The sequence below is a fragment of the Miniopterus natalensis genome, chromosome 9 (genome assembly GCF_054644295.1).
Source record: "Miniopterus natalensis isolate mMinNat1 chromosome 9, mMinNat1.hap1, whole genome shotgun sequence".
Lineage (NCBI taxonomy): Eukaryota > Metazoa > Chordata > Mammalia > Chiroptera > Miniopteridae > Miniopterus > Miniopterus natalensis.
In genome coordinates this window covers 71,183,359-71,188,748 of record NC_142089.1, presented here as the reverse complement: position 1 = coordinate 71,188,748, position 5,390 = coordinate 71,183,359, and the positions used below count along the sequence as shown (strand labels likewise).

General features: G+C 46.3%; 1 pseudogene; it reads right to left on the bottom strand.

Moving 5' to 3' along the window:
* Positions 1-2,685: 2,685 nt before the first annotated feature.
* On the bottom strand, positions 2,686-3,764 carry LOC107530401 (succinate--CoA ligase [ADP/GDP-forming] subunit alpha, mitochondrial pseudogene; annotated as a pseudogene).
* Positions 3,765-5,390: the final 1,626 nt, after the last annotated feature.

Below are 5,390 nucleotides of genomic sequence, written 5' to 3'. Positions count from 1 at the left end.
AACCTTCTCATTTCCTTGCCTTTTCCCTTCTTGACCCAGTTTTTAACACCTCTAAGGTTGTGGGTCTTTCTTTTACCTGTCCTCAGACTTGCTGACCTCTTGGTTGAGACTCAGTGCTTCATCCCAGAAAACCCCAGGGTTCTCACTCACTCTGCTCATGCCAGGCTTGGGGTCCCACCTCTGTTCCTGCTGTCTGATGGCTTCCTGAGCCGATTCCCAATGTGTGGCCTCACGTGGCTTCTGCCATTCTGAAAGGACTCTGCCAGTGTGTGAAGTCTTTACTACTTGATGTGTTGGAGTCAGACGGCAGCAGTCACAGGACTTCACTTCGCAAGGTGGTGTATATTGGAGAAGTTTGATGAATGATGGCTATGAATTGATGAATATGGCGGGAGATGTGTAAGAAGGGAGATGACTTTGAGGAACACCCCCTCCCTGGGAGAAATCAGCACTGAATGTCTCCTGGGAGGTAGCACATTCCGATGATGATGGTGATGACGATGTTGATGATGGAAGTATGCAAGCATCGCGTGCTTCCTCTGTGCCAGGCACTGAGCTAAGCATGTGGTCTCATTTACTCATGAAGCTCAGGAAGGTAGGTACTGTTTTGGGCCCCGTATTAGTCTACCCAAGCTGCCTTAACAAAATATCACAGGCTGGGCAGCTTAAACAACAGAAATTTACTTTCTCACAGACTGGAAGTCCAAGATCAAGGTGCCGGCAGTGCTGGTTGGGTGAGACCTCTCTTCCCGGCTTGCAGACAGCCACCTTCTCGCTGTGTCTTTACGTGGCCTTTGCTCTGTGCACACATGCACTCTTGGTGTCTCTTCGTCTTCTGATAAGGACACCAATCCTATTGGATGAGGGCCCACCTTTAGGACCTCATTTAACCTTAATCATCCCTTTAAAGACTTATCTCCAAATATAGTCACATTGAGAGTTAGGGATGCAACATATGCATGTTGGGGAACACAGTCTAATCTGTAAGAGTTTCTCTCCTAGTGATGATGTAACTAAGACCAAGAGAGGGTATAACCCTTGCCCAAAGTCACAGTGAAGACATGAAGCCATATTTGTTTGTCTCAAAACTTACTCTCAGCCACCACATCACCCTGCCTGCCACATGCGTCAGAACAGAGGTGGCCCCCTCAGTGGGCAGGAATGGCACACACCGCCTGCTGCTGTGGTTCCATGGGAAGGCAGAGGTGCTGTCTTCTGGGCCTGTATCCCTTACAGCCCTAAGTAAGTATTTTGCACAGGGAAGATGCTCTTTCTGTATGTCCTGATTGGCTTAATGAAGCAAATTCTAAGCATTAATTACTGCTCATCTGTGGACACGTGTCAGGGGGAAAGCTTTAGAGCCCTCTCAGGGACTTAGACCCCAAACTTCTCAGTGTCCATCTGATCCTCCGTCAACAAGTTTATCATAAGAGTAGAACATTTGTGTAAGTTAATATTTCGTTCCAAATCTTCCTAGACCCAATGGCTCAATATTTATGGTGGAGACTTCCTCAACCACTGGGGTTCCCTCTGCTCTGAGTTCTTTTAAAGGCCCTTCTGGGTCCTGGCCAGTAGCTCAGTTGGTTAGAGCATCATTCCGATAAGCCAAGATTTCAGGTTTGACCCCCGGTCAGGGCACATACAACAATCAACCAATGAATGCATGAATAAGTGGAACAACAAACTGATCCCTCTCTCTCTTTCTCTCTGTCTCTCAAATCAATCAATAAAAATTTAAAGGCCATTCTTTCCATGCCCATACCTTTGAAGGCTAATCACCCAATAGAGGCATTTCTTAAGAAGGGGTTCTGGGCTTGCAATGTGTTTTTGTGAAATAAATAAGTGAACGAATGAATGATTTTAGAAATTAAACATGCTTCCCTAAAGCTTTTGAAGGACTCCAGAAAATAGTTCAAAGAGAAAAAATGATATGAATTCTGATTTCCTAAGGCAAGGCTCCAATTTGAAGCTCAGTACAGAGTAGTGGCAAGGAGAGTAGACACTGTAGCCAGTCTGTCTGGGTTTGAATCCCTGCCTCATCACTGTGTGACCTCAACAAGTCGCTTAACATCTCTGTGGGTCAGTTTTCTCTTCTGCAAAATAAGCAACTGGAAAGCATCTAATTCTTAGCATTGTTGCAAAGGTTAAATTAGTTCTCACCTATAAAGCACTCAGACTAGGGCCTGGTACGTGGCAAGGTTTATGTGTTGACTACTATGGTTACTGTCTTTATTTTCACCCTGAGTTCCTCTGTTAGAGTGAACCACACTCACCATGTGGCTGTCCTGAAGTGCTTCTGAGATGGGTTTTGCCCCAGGAGTGGTAGGTATTCAATAATGGCGTGATAATAATGTTAATAGAGTGGTCCCCTTATCTTAGGGGGACACATTCTGAGACCCCCAGTGGATGTCAAAAACCATGGATAGTACCAAACTCCACTTATACTATGTGTTTTCTTTACTTTTTCAAATCAAAGGGTAGATTTATTGGCATCTCTGTTATATAATGAGGTGAAATTGTCTTAATACAGAACTTTCTGGACCTTGTTTTGACTTCTACTGTCCTGGAAGCCCCGAGACAGGTGCACAGACTGACAATCACTGGACAGCAGAAACAAACTGCAGCTGGTTCACATTTCTACAATGACTCATTCCGCAGGCTTAGAGAACATTTTGTTTTTTTCTTTCATAACATCTTCCTCTTTTCAAACTCCCTGTGAATGGTGGTTCCCAGCTGAGCAGGCGACATGCTGACCACAGCTCCTGTGCTCTGAAGGGCAGAGATCTTCTCTCTAACTTCTCCTTTCTCTCCAGCAATAATTGCCCCTGCATCACCCATTCTCTGCCCCGAGGAGCCCTTAACCCAGCAATGAAGGATGCCATGGGCTTGGCTTTGGGACCTGAATCATGTTGCTTCAAAAATTCTGCAGCATTTTCTTCTGCATTGCCACCAATTTCACCAATCACATGATGCCTTCTGTGGCTGGATCATTCCAAAAGACTTCAGGGCAGACAATAAAACCTGTCCCATTTAAAGGATCACCTCCAATGGCAACGCCCAAAGACTGCCCCAATCCAACTTGTGCTGTTCGGTACCAGATCTGGACACAATACCAATTCTTCCCTTCTTGTGACTGTGGCCAGGCATGATACCAATTTTGCATTCTCCAGGACCGAGGACTCCAGGGCAGTGTGGCCTGATCGGCCCTGTCTCTCCCTGACCCAGCAGTCCGTGCTGACCAGTACCGTGTCCTGTTGTGCGCCACCTTCAGCAATACACACGACCCAGGGCACTTCCTCCTCAACAGCTTCGTCAACGGCAGCAGCAGCAAAAGGAGGAGGGACATACATGACAGAAGCTGTCACTCCTGTCTGCTCTTCAGCCTCCTTTACAGTCCTAAAGACCGGTAAGCCCAGATGGGTCTGGCCTCCTTTGGCTGGAGTGGTCCCTCCAGCGAGTTTGGGGCCATAGTCCAGTGCCTGCTGGCTGAGGGGCCCTGTTTCCCAGGGAAGCCCTGGCAAATGACCGTTGTATTTTCATCTGCACAGAGGCGTTTCAGGGACGCTGTAGAGGAACACGCCAGTTCCATTCTGGGGCAGGAAGGAGTGAGACAGGAGGCAGTGGTGATGAGGCCCCGCTGCTGGAGGCCATGGTCGCTGCGGCAGGGCAGCCTCCTGTGTGCTCTCTGTGCGTACATACACTCTGCCGCTTCTCTTTGGCATATCTGAGTTGCCAGCATGACTAGTCTTGCACTTTGGGGCCATTTTTATGTAAAATAAGGGTGACTTGAAAGCAAGCACTGTGCTACTGACTGCCACAGCTGATCTGATAACCAAGACAGGCAGGGCGCTGGGACAGCAGGGATTGCTGGGCAAAGCGAGGCATCACTGTACAGCTCAGCCCTCGCGACCGCTCAGCAAGAAGGCCTGACCATTCCAATATTTTACATGAAACAACTTAAATTCAGACCATGTCCCACAGTAATATTATGCATGAGCATAAATCTCATTTCGTCTGTCTCACCTTCCAGGCCTTGTTCACCAGTTTATTTCTTGTTCATCTCGATGTCCTGTGTCCTCAATTTAATTCCTAAATCATCCCTGGCCGGTTTTGCCCAGTGGTTAGAGCTTTGGCCTGGGGACCAATGATGCAGATGACTGGCCACAGTTCCTTCAAGGTGAAAATGACAGAGCATAGCTGCCAAGAGCACAGATCCTGGCTCCCAACTGCCTGCTTGAGAACTGGTTCCCCTTCACCCTGTGTGGCCAGTTACTTAACTTCTCGGCGCCTCGGCTTTTTGTTGGGCAAAAGGGAGATAATACTAGTATCCCTCTCATGGGGTCATCGTGAGTTTTAGATGGTTTGTTGTATGTGAAGGGCATAGAGCAGTGCCTGGTACCTTACAAATATTCCATGCCATTTAATACTTTCATATCTTGGGAATCAGAAGAAACATGCAATATGAATTATTTTTATATCTAACCATTCTATGGATTACTATATCTAATGATTTTTCTGTTAGGTTCCCCCTCAGCATTATTGAGGTATATCATTGAGATACAATAGCGTACAATTGACAAATTTTTACATATTAATATATCCGTAAAATCATCACCACAATCAAAATACTAAACGTATCCATCAGACCCCAAAGTTTCCTTGTGCCTCTTTGTAATCCCTCCCTTCTGAACCTCCCAGGCCCAGAAAACCACAGATCTTCTTTCTGTCACTATAGATTAGTCTGTGTTTTCTAGATTTTTATATTATTGGAATCATATAGTAAGTATATATATATATATATATATATTTTTTTTTTTTTTTCAGTATGGCTCTTTTCAGCATAAATATTTTGAGGTTCCTCCATGTGGCTGCATGTATCAATAGTTCATTCCCTTTATTCTGAGAAGTATTCCACTGTATGGCTACTCTACAGTTTTTTAATCCATTCTCCTGTTGAGGGACCTTTATATTATTTCCAGGGTTTTTGCTATCCCAAATAAAGATGCCCTGAATAGCCCTGCACAGGACTACTGGTGCACATGCTTCCACTTCTCTTGAGTCAGTGCAGTCGATCTTTATCATTCACTGATTCTGTATTTGCAAATTTGTCTACTTCCTAAAATTGTAACCCCAACATCAATACTTGCGGTCATTTGCTTGCACAGTTGCCAAAAATGTGAGTCTCAGGACTTGCATGTTCCCAGCTGAGGTGGAACCTCCAGCCCTCGTTCCTGCTCGCACAGAGGTGGCCTGACCGTGGGGACGGTGGGGCGGCGCAGGGCAGTGCAAAAGCTGGGGCTCGGGCCGGTGGGGGAGGGTGTGAAGTCCCCCTCAGGCACCTGTTGGTGTGGCAGCCTCACTCACTCAACACCTCTGAACATCGTTTCTCT